Below are 18,914 nucleotides of genomic sequence, written 5' to 3'. Positions count from 1 at the left end.
TAGAATATTGTTTATTGGAAAAAAAAAAAAGAAAAAGAAATATAGATATAGGAAATTTGAACCGAGAACAAAGTGTATATAAGTTTGAGATAGGCCTGGAGGAGCATTGATGAAGTAAAAGTCTATGTGTTAACTCAATCTTCATTAAGATAACTTACAGTGATTTCTGATTTTGTTTTTACCTTAGATATGAAGGTTGCCATTCATATTATAAGTAATTACATGCTTTTAGCAAAATTGATACTTTAAAGCTTACTGAAGTTATTTATTAGGGTTCAAAAATGAGATACTTCATAAACGTAATTTATTCTACAAACTCTAACTCTACAACTGTAGGTAAACTATTACCCTACCAAGTACATTGATTTGGGGCCCTTGAAATTAAGAAGTCTTTAATTCAGCCCTAAAGCATAAAAAATTTCTAATATTGTGGGTTCTAAAACTCAGTGGCTAAAAAACTGGCATCCAATTAAAAATAGAACTTTGCCTTTGGGATTCCTGAAAAAGAAAATAATAGAATATGACATTATGTGGGTTATTGGACAGATGTCATGAATTTCTGTAGGTGGCCACTTAATACCACCATGCCAGAAAGGCCTTCTGTTTACATGAATTGTTGACTAGCAAAGTTAACTCCTTTTATTGTGAGAGCAATTTCAAGCTGGGGGTCATTTTTCCCACTAAAAGAGTGGAAGAATGATAGATGAAGTTTCCCATACTTAACCGTGTTGGCTTTAGAATGTAAACCATAGTCATCATACCTGCAAACTGTGTACCTGCCCATATTCTTATCACGCATCAACTGACGAGACTTAGTGAATAATTATTAATCATCAGAGTCATGATCGGACAGGGTTCACTCCTGCTTTGAAAGTGGAAGTTACCATGTAACAGGTAGACGTGCACGCTCTGTCTACCATACCCATGCATGCGACTCAGCCCACAGTGTACATGGAAACGGAATGCCAGTGCGTGATGCAACCAAATCGATTAAAGAGAGCAGCAGATATGCTTCCCCGGATGATGGGATTGCTCTGTCATTCTATGCAAAAAATAGCTTATAATGTAGTTTATCTAAAGAGTGGTGCATATTGGGTGGATTTCTCACATTCTCATCACCGAAATGCCCAACACTGCCTGACTGAGCTATGTCTATATTAGAGGAGTTACTGGTTTGATGGGATGTCTCGCCATGATTTCAAGTAGAGCTATATGAGTGCGTTTCCTTGTAGTTCAAATGCTTGATGTTCTGGAACCTTTGGACACAAGGAACAGACCCTCTAGTAGAAGCTTTCAACTTTATTTTGCAACTTTATTTCTCATTTCATCTGAATCTCTTAAATAAATAAGCCCTGCACCACTGTGGATTTATAATCACATTTTTTCATCTCTCCCCTTATTTCCAAGGCCAGTTCCTTCCCTAAAGAGTATGTTATTTGATTTCACACATATTTTTAGATCAAAATGCACTTGATCTCCCATGGATCTTGATGCAATGATTATACCTTGCTCTCTCTTTAATCTTAAATCTCTCTCTCTTTACTGATACCTTCCACAGTGTCTGCATACATGCACAATTTTCTGCTTATCTTAAAAATATTTTGAAGTTTCTTCCTCTTGTTAACTTCCTTACGATTCTTTTAGTCGATCTCAAATTCGTAATTTTTATCCACTACTCACATTTTCTCAATATCCGTTACTTAGTAGGTCTTTGTAATTCTGCTTCCATGCTTCACATCAAATTAAATGACCTCTTCTTAGTGACTTCTCTATGGGTTTTGATATTTTCGATCATCGTCTCATTCTTGAATGTTCTCCACATTTTATTTCCATGGCTATGCACATTACTGAGTCTCTTCCTATTTGCATCTCTTTTTCTAACCTATAATTGTAAAAAGTCCCTACAGTTCAGTTCTTGGATATCCTCTACCTTCGATCCTGTCCCTAGGTGTACAAAAGAATAAACTACTCCATCCTCGTTGCTTCAGCCGTTTTCTCCTTAAGGATGACTCTCAAAATTTTTAGGTTTATCATAAGTAAACCTCTCCTCTGAGATTTAGACCTTTATCTGCAACATATGTACACTTTTTCTTTTGCTTAGTTCCAAGCCCGGTATGCAAATATTCATTTTATAGGCTGGCACATGATCGATATTCAGTAATTTTTTTGTTAAATATAAATAAATGAATAAATCCTGAGACGTCCAGATGTTTCCATCCAGATTCCATTGTTTTTTTCTTTAGAGTTTTTTTTATTGTTAATCACCTTTTTAGTTCCCATTATCAGCCTTCTACTTCTTACATTCAATATTTTATGTAAATACTAAGATATCTCCTATAAAGTTACTCTGACTCTTCTAAAATGTAAATTTAATTATATCACTTCCATACTGCTAAATCTCCATGCCTCCCACTACTTAGATGACTTAGCCTGGCACATACAGTCTCCCTAGTATGAACGCACAGTTCAAGCTCAATTAAATTGTTTACGCATTTATACATTTGTTAGGCATGCTGAACTGTCTTCTACAAGTGTTGCAACCACACTCCCCTAAAAAACCTGTCTCCCCAAAAGAAATGAACTATGAAGCCATAAAAAACAAACATGGAGGACCTTGAGAAGCACATTACTAAGTGAAAGAAGCCTGTCCGAAACGGCCGCATACAGTGTGATTCCAATTATATGACATTCTGGACACAGCAAAACTGTGGAGACGGGGACAAGATCAGTGGTTGCCAGGGATTTGGAGGAGGGAAAGATGAATAGGCAGAACACAGGATTTTTAGGGCAGTGAAACTATTCTGTCTGCTAATGGCAGATACGTGTTGTTACACATTTTTCAAAACCCATGGAACGCACGAGAATGAACTCTAATGTAAACTGTCGACTTTGGTGATAATAATGCATTTATGGAGTTTACCGTAACAAAGGGACCTCTCTGGTGTAGGATGCGGTCAGTGGGGTGTCTGTGCATGTGTAGGGGCAAAGGGAATATGGGAACTCTGTCATTTTTTGCCCTATTTTTCTGTGAATCTGAAACTTCTCTAAAACATAAAGTCTATTTTTAAGTGTCTCCCTAGAGTTTCACCATAGAAAATATGATGAAACTTTAAAATTTTTGCCCACAAGGTAGATGAAAATGGTATCTCAGGGTAGTTATAATTTTAATTTCTCTTAGGTATAAAAGAATTTCTTTTTCTGTGAACCCCATTGATATCATCTGTTCATTGTCCTGTGGGGTCCTTGATTTTTCTTACTCATTTTGAAGAGTTCTTTAATAATTTTTAAACAAGTTTTATCGTTTATTCCTTGCTTCGTTGACGTTTCGTCCTTCTTATTTATAAGGTTATTACTTCATTCTAAAAGTTATTTAGTTGCTCTTTTATATAATATCTTTAGTCTTATGCCATAAACGTTATTCAAATCAGTATATTTCTTCTTCTGTCCGCCATTCCGTTTCAGCTAGTTAAGTTCTGTATATTATCTCTTACTTGGCTGAAGTCATCCTCTGATATTTTATTCAAGAAGCATTTGGAGAAAGAATATTCCTTGAAAAATTCTAGCATGTTTGATGCTCCTTGTCTGTGTACTTAAATAACTTTGTAGATATCAACTTGATGACTTTTATTTTAAAAAATCTTGAATTTTGCTCTACTTTCTTTAAAAGTTAAATGTTGCTGTCCAGAAACCTGATAGCAGCGCAGCGTTTTTCTCTTAAAGTAGGGTGATTGTAGGTCCTGGTTTGTCCATTTGCCTACCTCAACATCTCAGTGCATTTAGCATCTGTCTTGCTCCCTTTTACTGTCAGAAGTGCCCTAATGTGGACGTTAAGTTATATGGCCATCCTGCCTCACATCGACCTGCTCCTTTGGATACTTAAAAAGATTTTCTTTAGCTTTAAAGTTCAATTACTTTTTGGTGGTATGTAACGATGTTGCAAGTTGAGACAATTTTACAAGACAATGTACACATCTAAAATGTAGATTCAAGGGCTATGGTTCCATAGTGTAGCGTTTAGCACGGCTGCTTTACCCGTAGAAAGTCCTTGGTTCGCACCCCAGTGGAGCCACGGTCCATGGTCTATAGCCATGCCACCCTGAACTAGCCCAATGTCTGATCTCGGAAGCTAAGCAAGGTTGGGCCTGGTTAGTACTTGGATAGGAGACCATCTAGGAAGACCAGGTGCTGTAGGCATAAATAATAATAATAAATAATAATAAATAAAATGTAGATTTAAGTCTTACTTATTGCAGTTTATGAAAGTTTAACTTTAAATCTTTTATTCTGTTATTTCGGTCATCATTTTGATTCTCTTCAGGGACTGCAATTTTGAGTACCCTTTTCCTGTCTCCTTTATTTATCATTCATTTCTAATTCTTTTTAACACTCATATTGCTGCTTTTAACACTCAGTTGCTTCTTTATAGAAGCAATTGTTTATATAAGTATTTTTCAATTTATGGCAAAGTATTTTGTCACCATTTTCTTTTGTACCATGGTTATATTTTTTAAAAGCATGCTAGTATAGAAATATGAGGAACAAAATGTAATTTAAAATAGAAATCATTAATAATGATAGAGGGGGCATATTTTAAAACTAAAAAGAACAATCTACCAAAGCGATTAAATAATCATTAACTTATAAGCCTTCTACAACATCATCGTAAACTATATAGTTTATATAAAGCAAAAAATGAAAAATGGAAAATCCCAGAGGTTTACCGTGCTAAGCCGTGGGGAAGTAGGCTGCTTTGCACTCGAAGGTGATCACGCCTGCAGTTGTCTTTGGCATCTCTGTCTTTGCCCTCTCTCCACAATGCTTCAAATGAGTAAGATAGTCATTAGGTGGAATAGGGATGGTTCAGACACTCTCCAACTTTACTAGTGGTTATCTCGGAGTCTGTCCCTTCCCGCCTCCTGAAAGAAGTGAGGTCAGGGCATATCCTGTCTCACCAGGGAACATAATGGCTCTGTAAAGCTTCCTGAAGTGAAGGGAGTAAATGTTTAAGTATGGAACCAGAAGCTAAATAGTTTTCAGGAGAAGAACAAGAAAGGCCTAATAGCAAAGTGATGAAAGAAAGCATAAGATATTTACCCCATTGCTAGGATCAAAAGTCTGTCTCCCTCCAAATCCCTAACACTGCCCCTTGCACAAAGCAGGCATTCTACCACTGTGTATTGACATCAACTAGTCACCCTATAGGAAGGTTTTCAGGACAATAGGGCTGGTTGTTCCTTGTGCACTAAAATGGTGATTCACACACTTAACTGTGATCACAGCATTTTTGATATTTTTGTGGACACTTTCCGTAGTAAGCTGAATCAGCCCCTGCCTCCCCCACCCCCCACCAAGATGTCCAATCTCTAATCCCAGAAATTTGTTAATACGTATACCTTATATAGTAAAAAGGACTTTGTGGAAGTGATTAAATTAAACATCTTCAGATGAGATTTGCCTGGTGAGTCTAATGTAACCATGGGAGTTTTCTCCTAAGTGGGATGTGAAAAGGCTAGTGTCAGAGAAGGCAGTGTGGCCATAACAGCAGAGGCGAAGTGATGCGCGCATGAGCCAAGGAACAGTAGAAGCTGCAAAAAGCAGGAAGCGCATTTTCCCCAAGAGCTTCCCAGAGGAACACAGCCTTGCCAGTACTCTGACCGAGGCCCACTGAAACCGACTTGAGACTTCTGTCCTCCAGAACTGTAAGATAGTGAGTTTGTTTACTTTAAGCCAGTAGGTTCGTGGTTATTGGTTGCAACAGCAAAAGGGACCAATACACCTTTCATCACCCCCACCCCTCCCCTCCCCCAGTACCCTTTCATATTCCAAACGTTTTTCTTCCCTCCCTCTCTCAGTTCCTCCACCTCAGGGGTCAGTTCTGCCTACAGCTTGCTTCCTTCCTGTCCCAGATAGTTTCAGCTGATGATTTTCTCAACGTGACATTTAAATTCTGTGACTCCGCCATTTCCATAGGCTGTGTCCTGCCCGTTTCTGCCCGTTTGCCGCCTTCACCTGGAAATTCTTTTCGCTGGGCTCAATTTTCCTGCTCAGTGTTGACAGACAAAACTAGAAGGGTTTTCTTGTTTTTGTCGTCGTTGGGATTTTTTCGTTTTGTTTTTATCCTAAAGATTTCCAGGAATAGAAACACCTTTGTACAATATCTCTCTTGCAGTGAAATCTTGACTCATGTCTCTCTCATTTTTTTTTTTTTTGACGATAATGAGGAAGAGGAAAGATCTAACTTTAATGTGAAATCAAAGATCTGAAATAGACCTTATGAGAGTATTGAACCTTCTGTAGCTTGATCTAACTTTAATGTTAGATCAAATCAAAGATCTGAAATGGACCTTATGAGAGTATTGAACCTTCTGTAGCCCTTTCTTTCAAAATCCAAATGAATCAAAGACTAAATAGATTTGGGATCAAGCTAGTATTGGGCAACTCAGTGAAAAAAGTAAGCAGCCTTGTCAGAAATCGAAGCTTAAGGCCAGATTACATTTTAATTCTCTGCTATGTTTGTCTTTTGTTGTTAAGATTGGGAAATTACCTTAGGTGATATCTCTGATGGCTTCATATCCCTTGTTTTTTCTATTCCAATGAATAATAATAATTAAGAGTAAATTTTAGAGTTGATGGGAACCGACATTCTAGCAGTGAAAAGATTGCCTCTGCAGCGTCCTCAACTGATAGTACCAACATCTTCTTAAAATTCTTCAGTGAGCATCCACTCATTCTTAGCCAGAGTTGCCTTTGTGAGAGAATGCAATGAAAAGCATAATGTTCTTCCTCACTTAAACTGAAATTCTCTGTCTCGGACACAGTTTCCTGATTAATCAATTATTTTGATCATATGCACATAAAATCACACGTATGTATTTTTCTTTGTGTATTTAATTAGACACAGGATCAAAGATATGCAAATAAATGCATTTAGCAATTCTCCCTGATTTCTAAAGTAACCCAGACAGATGCCTGCTGAGGCCTCCTGCCCTTCAGAAATGTGGCTGAACTTGGCTTTAATCCCAGATCCAGAGCCTGTGACAGTCCGGAGCCCTACCCACAAGGTTTCTGGCATCCTGATTGAACTTTCACTCTTCTCTCTGACCTCAGGTGGCTCCATCCTCCTAAATCTGGACACAGAATATCCACCATTGTCCACAAACCCTAGCCATTCCACGTGCTTCATAATTTAACTGTAGATTTGGCGGGCGGAGGTCATAATATTTGGTGTCAGGGAGAGGTCATAATATGAAAAGTGGATGTTTCTGCCTTTTTGACTCTGCCCCTTACGATTTTTTCCTTCTTTCTTGCTCTTTCCGCCTGACCCAGTCACAGTGTTCCTCTCCTAGCCTCTCGGAGCTGCGTTGTGCTCCAGGCTTCCTGCACAATAGACTTGTTAATTTGCTCCAACAAGCACCATGCCGTCCTCGAAAGGAACACTGGTGGATAACACTTGATTCCACCTTGCGCACAAAGAAGTGGTGAATCGATCCTATATCTGTCAACGTAGGATGCCCATTTACCTTTTTACTTCCTTCTGTCTCATTGCTGTCTCAAAGGTACCTATGTCAGGTCTCAGCTGTGGCATCTATCGAAGATGACCCAGAGTGGTACAAAGCACCGGGTGGAGAATCAAAAGACCCGGCCCCGTCAGGGGCTTGCCCTGCTTTTCACCTCGATCATGTAGCCTCTCAGCGCCTCAGAACTTCACAAAGTTACTGGGAGGATGAAATGGTCCCTCGCATGTGGAAGTAATGTGAAAAGCGCACGGTACCATTACAGGTATCCGTTGCGATTATTCCTGGGATGTTCATTTAAAGCAACCAACAGACCATGTGTCATGGAACACAATTGTGAGGGGCTCACAGTTGACTCGATCAGCTTCCCAGATTTAGCTACAGCTTGGCTGCATATTCGGCCAGGAAACTGGAAAGATCTTTTCTGGGGAGAGACTGAGGACTTCCTTCTTTCTTTAGGGCTCACATTCATGAGACTGTCCTTTCTGGGTGTGTGTTTTTTTCTTTTTTAAACAAGTCCACCCCCGGTGCAGATGGTGTAAGGAAGCACAGTGGCAGGACAAAATAACAAACAACAGCAATTACATTTTTTTTTTTTTCAAATATTCATCCATTTGTAAGCAATTCAGGAGACTGGGAAATGTTTGAGGACAGCTTCAAGGATAAACAAGATGAGCGAAATATAGGGGAGCAATGATGCAGATGCAGGGAATAGTGAAGTGACATTTATTTATGCAGGGCTGGGGTAAACAGTTTCATTTGAGGCCGTTCTCCAGCTCCCTTCAGCAAAGACCCACGGAAGCAAGGTGAAGGGCTGGCAGCAGCTGGGCGAGCGCTCACTGAGTTGGGAAAAACACAGATCTCAGGAGAGGCGACCAGAATGGGCAGAAAGGGTGATGGCAGCTGACACACAGCCCAGGAAGCAGGGACTCATTTTTGCCCCCGATCCTCTCTGCGTGCGTTTAGTAGCCAGTCACCCCGATAGCCACCATCATCTCTGTCCTCCTCCTCCTCCTAAGGCCATCAGTGACCGCCTCGTTGTTAAACACAACAGCTTTGCCTCCATTCGGGGCCTCTGTCACTGCTCCCTAACATTTTACGCTGACAACCACCCCTTCTTCTTTGTCAAGTTCTCTTTCCCACTGGCCTTGAGGCCAGCCCTCTCCTGATTGTCTCTCTGTCCGTAAGCCCTCTGCCCTGGCAGCTCTTTATAGGCCCATACTACAACGTAGAGGTGATGCCAAGCATTTCGCTCTTGTATTTTTTTTTTTCTTTCTTCCTTTCTCATAACCCCCATGTCCTTGGAAACTTCGCTAACTCCTGGTTCAGTTGTTAGGGGTTTTTTTTTTTTTTTTCGCTCTCAAGCACTATAGCCTCATCCTTAATTTTTCTTCCTAGTGTGACCAGTTTCAACTACAGCTATAACTGGATGACATCAATATTTCCAACTTGCTCTTTAAAAGTTGAACTCATTCTCTCCTTCCTGAGCCTCCTGCCCCCTGTTCTCTTATGTTAATAACACCACTGTCGCCCACATGGCCCCCTACCCTACCCATCCCCACCCCGCCCCAACTCCCACACGTCCCCACAACTAACATTTACGCTTTAGTTTTACCTCCGATCCATCCCTCTCTCTCCCCCTCCTCCCATCCCCTATTCTCTCTTATTAGCTAATCAGCTACCAAGACTTACCAATTTTACTAGCTCGGTTTCCTTAACTGTTTCCCATCTCTCCATTTGAGACGCTGTTATCCCGGAGAAGGTTCACCAACTCTCTAACATTTCCTTTTTGCGTACAAAATGTTTCAAATTTAAAGAAAAATGCAAAGATAAAGGTCAGAAACATCCGTGAATACCACCCAGATATTGCAAATATTGTTTTACATGTCGATAACGTAAAACATTGAAAATTGAACCCTTACCTCTGTTGCCATCACTGCTATCTATTTCCCTTGTCACCCTTCTTGAAGTCAAACTGTTCTGAAATTGGAAAATACCATTCCCAGCCATTTCTATACTGTGAATAAATGTGGATACATTTACAACATATGGCGTCGTTTTATGGATTTTTAAAAAATCTTACAAATGGTGTACTGTGCATTCACCCTTTTGCAACTTGTTTTATCACCTAATGTTATGCTTTTGAGACTAGTCCTTGATGGTTCATTCATTTTAATTAATGTATCGCTTTCACTGAATGATTATGCCACATCATTCATTTTAATTAATGTATCGCTTTCACTGAACGATACATTACATTTATCCATTACTGTATTGATGTATATCGTTCCCGGCTTCTCATAAATACAGTATATATTGAACAACACACAACTCTTTGTGTACCTGTTATAAACGTTGTGCATCTGGAAGTGAGATTACTGAGCATGAGCATCCTCAACTTTCCTGGAAATTTTTGCCAATTTGCCCTCTAAAGCAATGGATAAAAACACAATATCTGCTCCACATGTTTTTGCCAACTTTTGATACTATCAGGATTTTTAATTTTTGCTAATTTGATGAATGTAAAATTCTGATTGTTGCTTCAAATTACATGTGCATGGATCCTGATGAGATTAATCATCTTTTCATGAATTTACTATTTAGATTTTCTATATATGACTCAAGCTTATCAGTTGGTTATTTTTCTTTTGAGTTATTTTATTCTTATTCATTTATATGATTTATTAAATATTCTGTATGTCTTCTTTTGCTTATATGCAAATACATTTCTACAGTTTATCTTATTTTAAAAATGGTATATGACATCATCCTTCATTGTATAAAAAATATTTAGTGAGGCCAGATTTTTTACAATTTTTCTTTTCTTTACAATTTTTTTTTACTTTAAATTTTATTTACTTATTTATTTTAATTAGTTTCACATATACAGTACATTGGTTAGACATCTATATAGTCCATAAAACGATCCCCCTAATTGCTCCCTCCCTCCCCTGGCCCTCCACCTAGCCATCATATTAATGCTAACTGCATTCCCTTTGCCGTGCTCCCCATCCCCGTGACTAACTATCAGCTACTAATTTGTACTTCTTTAACTCTTCACACCGTTCTCCCAACCCCCCAAACCCCTCCCCTTTGTCCATCACCAAATTGTCCATTATATTCTTGAGTCCGTTTTTGATTAGTTCGTTCTTTTTGTTCCTTAGATTCTGCATATAAGTGAAATCATATGGTATTTATCTTTGTCTGACTTACTTCACTCAGCACAATGTTTCAATCTTGTTTAAGAACTATTTCTCTGTCTAAACATCTCTTCTATTTTTTTAAACAATTTTTTATTTTTTTGTTATTCTTTAGTACCACTTGGTAATACCACCTGTGTCATATGTATGACAGGTATTGACAGCTAGCAGTATACATCTTTCAGTTACATATTCTTCATGAAGATTTCTCTATCCTTGGACCTTTGATTAAATCATTTTCTCTAGTTATAAAATATAAATTGTATAATTAGCTTTTCAGTTCCCACAAACTGGTTAGATTCTTATTGATAATGCATTTAATTTATGAAATTTATGGAACATTTCAGAGATGGTCAATATCTTTCCAGTGTTGAATCTTCAGATCCACAAGCATGGCATATTTTTTCATTTTCTTGGGTCTTGTTTAACCCTCATAATAACATTCTGTTAGCTTTTAGTGTATAGTAAAGTATAATGTTTTGACATCGCTTGTTAGATTTATTCCAATTTGATGGTTTGGATGCTATTGTAAATTCTTACCATTTTGTAAATTTACTTTCAAAATTTGTCAGTGATATATAGAAAATTTGTCAGTGATATACAGTTTATTCTTGTATTTGTCAGTGATATACAGTTTATTCTTGTATTTTAACCATATGCATAGTGATTTTTATATATTTGTTTATTAATTCCAGTAATTTGTCTGTAGGCACAAAAGTGTAATCTGAAAATAATGATTTTTTTCCTCTTCTTTTTGAATCATTTTAATATTTGTCTTGCCTTACTGTATTGGCTAAGATGTCCAGTATAATATTGGAATATTGAAAGAGACTTTTTCTCTTCTTGATTTCAGAAGAAAAGCTTTCCGTATTTTATCATTAAACATGCAGTTTTTTATTGGTTTTATTTGTAGTTACTCTTTATTGATATAGTAGTTTTCCTTTTGTTCTTGGTTTGCCAAGAATTTCTATCATGAATGAGCATTGAAGTTTGTCAAATGCTTTGTCGTCTTTCAAGCTGATCGTATTCTTCTTTCTCTCAGTTCAGGTGATCAACTAAATTATCAAGTGGTAAGCCACCTTGCATTCCTTAAATTAGACTCAGTTGGAACTGTTGTATTATCTATATCTCTGTATTAAATGTACTAATATTTTATTTCATTTTTTTTGCATCTAATGTCATGGAATGGATTAGCCTTAACTTTCACTTTCTCATAATGTCTTCATTGGGTTTTCTATCAAGTTTACTCTGGCTTCATAAAAAGAATTGGCAAGTGTTTCTTCTTTCTGTGTTGTGCAAGAGTTTGTATATGACGATGCGCGTTTTCTTCTTAAATATGTGGAATAACTCACCGATAAAGCCATCTGGTTGTGGAGTTTCCCTTGTGAGACTGTTTTAAATCATTCAGTATATTTAGTATAAAAAGAACTACTCAAAGTTTCTATTTCTACTATTTTCCTAGAAATTTTTCAATTTCATCTAAATTCTTAAATTCATTGTCATGAAGTTAGTTGCTTGTGTCTTCCCATTATCCTTCTAATGAAATTTATGTCTGGAGAAATGTCTAGTTTTTCTTTCCTGATATGATAATTTGTGATTTTTTTCTCATTGATATTTTCGGAGAATCAACTTTAGGTTTTGTTTAATTTCTTTGTTTTTTATTGTTTCGATTTTTGCTGTTATTTTTATTTACCTCTTTCTGTTTTGTTTGGGTTTGTTTGTAGGATTCTTTTTTCTTTCTTTTTTTTTTTTTTACTTTCTTAAGACAGAAGTTGAGTTAACTCGTGTTTAGCCTAAATTCTTTCTAGCAAATACATTTAAGATTATAAATTTCCCTGTAGGTACTGATTTCCCTATATCCCATGGTTTGAAAATCATTTTATTCCAAATCTTTTTTAAGTTCCACTTTTTTTTTGTTCTTGAGTTGTTTAGAAGTGTATTGTTTGATATCTAAATAGCTTTGATATTTCTTAGTTGTTTTGACATCATTTTCTAGCTTAATTATTCTCCGATTAAAGAACATGTGACAAATTTAAAAATTTATCAAATCTTCCTTTCTGGAACCCCTCCCCCGCCCCCATGATTTTATACAGTGTATAGTGTTGTTCATATTTTCACATAAACTCAAATTTTAGATTCCTTTTGGGGACGAAAACAGGCTCTTCATCATTTACATGTTATATCTGAGTTGCAAAGATTATCTCTCCCCTTGATGTTTTTGTGATTCCTGTACTCATTCCCCCATTCAATCTTGGCTGCCGCAGTCAGAGAGAAAATGCAAAGACACTCTTTTCTTAACTTCTGTAGAGAAAACTTAGCAACAAGCAGTCATTGCTCCAGGTCTGTCAAATTTGTTTCTGCTTATTCTGTCAGCTATTGGTGAAGATAGATTAATGTCACATTATAATTGTGAATTTATAATATCTCTCCTTTAGGTCTGTACAGTTTTGATTTTTAAAGTTACCTAATGGGTATATACAGATTTAGAATTATATTAAATACACTGTGCATTGAAACCCATAATTTTTATGAAATATTCCTATTTATTTCTAGATTTGCTTTAGTTTTCTATGACAGTTATTACTATGGCTAGAGAAACTATCTTTTGATTAATGTTTGTATAATTAATATTATTATTTTCCCCCCAATGTTTTTGTGTTATTTTATTTAGGATATGTTTCTTATAAGCAGCTTACATTAAATTTAGATTTTGTAACCAATCTATCCACCTTAGTGTTCAAATTGGATTACATAGCTCATGTACACTTAATGAATTACAACTCTATTTGTTTTTAAACTACACCCTAAAATGTTTTCCCTCTTCACCCCTTCCTATTTTATATTCTTCTTTGTTTTATTTTCTCTTCTGTTTTATTAATAAGTGTCTTTATTATTTGATTTTTCCTTCTATTAACTAGTTCACTCTACACTATTTTCCTGTTCCTTTAATGGTTGCCTTATAACTTACAACGTGGATATTTTACTTAATAAAATCTTATGAAAATTATTACCAAGAGTTGCCAAGATAATTCTAGACCATATCAACTTTATTTACCCTCTTACATCTTTGTATCATTGTCATAATACAGGTTAATTTTACACATATTTCTTCCAGTTTTATTGAGAAATAATTGAAATATATCACTATATAATTTTAAGATACATAGCATGATGGTTTGATTTACACATATTGTGAAATGTTTACCACCATAGATTTAGTTAACATTTATTATCTCATATAGATATAATAAAAAAAGAAAAAATTTCCCTTTGTGATGAGAGCTCTTAAGATCTAGCCTCTTGATAACTTTTCTGTATATCATACAGCACTATTAGCTATAGTCATGATGTTGTATGTTACATCCTTAGTACTTATAACTGGAAGTTTGTACCTTTTTACTACCTCCTCCATTTCTCCTTTCCTTCACCCCACAGCTTCTGGTAACCACATATCTGATCTCTTTTTCTCCGAGTTTGGTATTTTGTTTGGTTTTAGATTCCACATATAGGTGATATCATATAGTATTTATCTTATTTCACTTAACATAATTTTCTCAGGGTCCATCCGTGTTGTTGCAAATGGTAAGATTTCCTCACATTTTATGGCCAAATAATATTCCATTGTATATTCTATACACCACAATTTCTTTATCCATTCATTCATCAATGACTCTTAGATCCATTAGGTTATTTCCCTGTCTTAATTCTTTTAAATAATGCTGTAATGAATATGAGAGTACAGATATCTTTTCAAAGTAGTGTTTTTGTTTCCTTTTGGACATATTCCCAGAAGTGGAATTACCGGATCATACAGTAGTTCCATATTTAATTTTTTAAGAGACCTCTCTACTGTTTTCCATAGTGGCCGTACCAATTTACAGTTCACCAACTGCATACGGGTTCCCTTTTTCCACATTCATGTCAGCATTTGTTATCTTCCCTTTTTTCCGGTCATGTCAGCATTTGTTATCTCCTGTCTTTTTGATGGTGGCCATTCTAACAGGTATGATTTGTGGTTTTAATTTGCATTTCCCTAATGAATAGTGATGTTGAGCATTTTTTTCATTTACCTGTTGGCCATTTGTATGTCTTCTTTGGAAAAAAAGAAATGTCTGGTCAGATCCTTGTCCATTTTTTAATTGGATGATGCTGCTGATGATGATTGTTTCTATTGAGTTGTATAAGTTCTTTATATATTTTGGCTATTAATCCCTTATCAGATATATGGTTTGCAAATGTGTTTTTCTTATTCCATAGGTTGTCTTTTCACTTTATTTGGTTTCTTTGTTTGGTTCACTTTGATGGTTTCTTTAGCTGCACCACACATACCTTAAACACCCAAGATAGTATCCGTTGTTTTATATGATCAATAATCATTTATATTTATATACGTTTTTCCTTTTTCAAGGTTCTTCATTCATTATTACATTTCTGTCTGGTATCATCTCACTTCCATTGAACCTCTCTTAGAATTATTTTAGTGTAGGTCAACTGGTGAAAGTTTTTCTCACTTTTGTTTAAAAATACGATCATTATTAAAGAGATTTTTTTCCTCTGGTTATAAAATTCAAAGTTTGCAGTTTTTCTCTCATCATTTTAAAGATAACATTGTTTTTTTCTCTGGCATCTATATAATTTGTTGGAAAAACCAGATTAAGTCTTATAATTGCTCTCTAAAGTTAATGTGTTATTTTTCTATAACATGAAGATTTCTCTGTCTTTGATTTTCAGCAGTTTGACTAATGTTCTTACATGTGATATTCTTTATATTTACCCTAATCGAGGCATACAGATCTAGAATCTGTGGGTTGATGTTTTTAATCAGCACTGGAAAATACTTGCTATTGTATCTTTAAAAAACCCTTAGCCATGTTTTCTCTTTTCTTCTTTTAAGACTTCAGTTACACAATTTTAAAGAAGTTTTCCTATGCCTTACATGTGTCTTATGTTCTTTCCTGTTTTTTATTTGTGTGTGTGTGTCTCAGTTTGTATATTTTCTACTGACCTGTCTTCCATTTCAGTAATCTTATTCTTCATATGTGTTTTTGATGAAGTGAGTTTTTCCAAAACCTCTGACTGTTTTTAATTGCGTTGATTGTTTTCATATTATTGAGTTTAGGGAGTTCTTTTACATGCTAGAAAGTTCTTTATCAAAAATGTGTTTTTTAAATAGTTTTCCTCAATTTCTGATTTATCTTTCTATTCTCTAACAGTGACTTTCAAAGAAAAGAAATTCTTTTTTTTATTATTGAGATATAATTGAGATACAACAGTTGAGTTTCAGGTGTGCAATGTAATATTTGTATATATTGTGAAATGATCACCACAGTAAGTCTAGCTAATATCCATCACCATACATATTTACAGAATTTTTTTTTGTGATAAGAACTGTTAATATTTATTCTCTTAGCAACTTTCGATATGCAATACTGTATCATTAACTATAGTTTTCATGTTGTACATTATATCTCCATAACTTATTTACTTATAGCTGGAAGTTTCTACCTTTGGACTCTGTCACCCATTTTGCCCATGCCCCTCATATCTGGCAACCAACAATTTGTTCTCTCTGACTTTCATTTTTATTCTTAATTTGATGAAAGTCATTTTACCATTTTTATATGTATTATATGTATTGTGTTTTGGTTTCATACCCAAGATAGCGTCATCAAATGCAAAGTCACAAAGATTTATTCTTATCTTTTCCTCTGGGTTTTATAATTTTATATTTTACATTCAGGCTTATGATCTATTTTTGAGTTAATTTTTGTATTTGGTGCAGAATATGTTACTTTTATTCATATGGATATCCAGTTGTTTCAGTACCATTTGTTACACTAAATATTCTTTCTCCATTGAATTGCCATTTCCCTTTTGTTAAAAATCAATTGAGTATTTATGTGTGGTTCTGTTCTCTTCCGCTGAACTATGTATTTATTCTTCCATCCATACCACAATGTCTTGATTTCTATATCTTTATAATTTAAAAGTCTTGAAATAAGGTATTTGAAGATTTTTTAATATCTTCCTGTTATCAATTTCTAATTTCATTTTTATGGTTAAAGAAAATACTTTGCAGGATTTCTATTCTTTTAAATTTCCTATTTCCTTTTATGGTCTAGAATATCTTAGTTAAAGTTCTATGGGCACTTGAGAAGAATATTTATTCTGTTATTATTGAGTGGCGAGTTCTATAAATGTCAGTTAAATCAAATTGGTTCAACTGTTGTTGACATCTTCCATATCTTTACTGATTTCCTGCCTTCTTGTTTTATTAATGAGAGAGAAACATAGTCTCCCATTATAATTATGGCCTTGTCTATTTCTTTTATCAGTTTTAAATATTTGCCTCATGTATTTTTAAGCACTACTGTTAGGTGCATACACATATTGGATTATTATATTTCCTTGATACACTGGTCCTTTATTGTTAAATAACTTTACTCTTTAACTCTCATAATATTCCTTATTATAAAATCAACTTTTTATAATATCAGTGTAATTAGTTTATTTGGTTTTTGTTTGAATGGTTCATTTCTTACCATTCTTTTTCTTTTCATTTATCTACATACTTATATTTATAGTGTGTTATAGATAGTATACAGCTGAGTCTTTTATTTTAAATTATAAATTATGTATAAATTATAGTGGGTTTCTTATTGATGGTATGCCGTTGGGTCATTTAATTTTTAATCTAGATAGACAAGCTCTGTTTTTAATGGCTATTAAATATAAATATACTATTTATATATAATTATTGATATTATTAATAAAAATGGATCATCTTTCTAATTAATTTCTATTTGTTCCATCTGTTCTTTGGTATTTTTTTCCCCGTTTTTCTGCCTTCTATTGGATAGAGTACTTTGTGATTCCATTTTTATCTCCACTATTAGCTTATCACTTAATAGATTCTTTAAAAAGACATTCATTATTTCCCTAGAGTTTACATATACATCTTTAATCACAGCCTACCTTCAGTAATATACAATTCAACATGTATTGTAATGATCTTGCAATAGTGTACTCCCAGTTATTAACTTCCATCTTTTATGCTATGGTTGCCGTATAGATTTTAAGTTTGCTATATACAATACACAGAATACTAACACACAGCATTACTTCTACTTTTATTTTAGACAGTTTTTATATTGGAGCAATTTAAGTAAGAAGATAATAAATTATATACATATATTCATATCATTTTCAGCACTCTTTATTTCTTCCTGTAGATCTTAGTTTCTGTCTGATATCATATTCCCTCTGCTTAAAGAAATTCCTTTAACATTTCTTGTAGCACATGCATTCTGGTTATTAATATTTTCAGTTTTGATTTGTCTAAAGACTTATTTATTTCCCTTTCATCACTGAAAGAGATTTTCATTGGGTATATAAATTGAGGTTGACTTTTTTGTTTACATTTCACCTTTAAAGATCTCAATAAACTGTTTCTTACCTTTCATTGTTTCTTATTTATAAGTCTGATGTAATTCTTAACTTTGTTTCTCTGGATGTAATATGTCTTTTTTCCAGATAGTTTCAAGACTTTGTCTTTGTTTTTAGCACTTTAGTCATCTGGTGTTCTTTTTTGGTATTTGCCCTGGTTGATTTCCTCTGAGAACTTTGGAAATGTTTTGGTATCTTTCCTTAATTCTGAAAAATTCTCAGCCACTATTTCTTTAATTTTTTTCCCCATTTTTTTTTTCTGAGATTCCAGTTTCATATATGTTAGACTGTTTGATATTGACCCACAGATATTGGATGTTCTGTTTAGGTTTTTGTTTGGTTGGTTAGTTGGTTGGTTAGGGAAATTTCTATTGATCTATGTTGAATTCACAAATTATTTCCTCACCTGTGTCAACTTCTTTGATTTAAATGAACCCATTTAAGGCCTATTTTATTCTTGTTATTGTGTACCTTATTTTTACATTTTCATTTAATTTTTTCTTATACTTTTTCTCCCTCTGTAGATATTTCCCATCTATTCACATATGTTGTCCACTTTTTCCATTATTAATCATATTTATACTTTAATTATAGTTATTTTAAATTCCTTATATGACAGTGCCAACATCTGGGTCATATTGGAGTCTGGTTCTATTGATTTCCTTGACATCAAGTTACTTTTTATTGCCTCTTTATGTTTCTCATAATCCTTGTTTCAGTGCTAGGCATCTTTTATTGAACAGTAGGGTCTGAA

General features: G+C 34.7%; 1 long non-coding RNA gene and 1 pseudogene across 2 annotated transcripts in view; both read left to right on the top strand.

Moving 5' to 3' along the window:
* Positions 1 to 18,914, top strand: part of LOC107195323 — a 435,673-nt gene that overhangs the window by 322,205 nt on the left and 94,554 nt on the right. The gene's annotated exons all lie outside the window — the stretch shown is intronic.
* LOC112475708 lies at positions 4,079 to 4,194 on the top strand (annotated as a pseudogene).

This window comes from Pteropus alecto, unplaced genomic scaffold (genome assembly GCF_000325575.1).
Source record: "Pteropus alecto unplaced genomic scaffold, ASM32557v1 scaffold11, whole genome shotgun sequence".
Classification (NCBI taxonomy): domain Eukaryota; kingdom Metazoa; phylum Chordata; class Mammalia; order Chiroptera; family Pteropodidae; genus Pteropus; species Pteropus alecto.
This window is presented reverse-complemented; position numbering and strand designations above follow the sequence as displayed.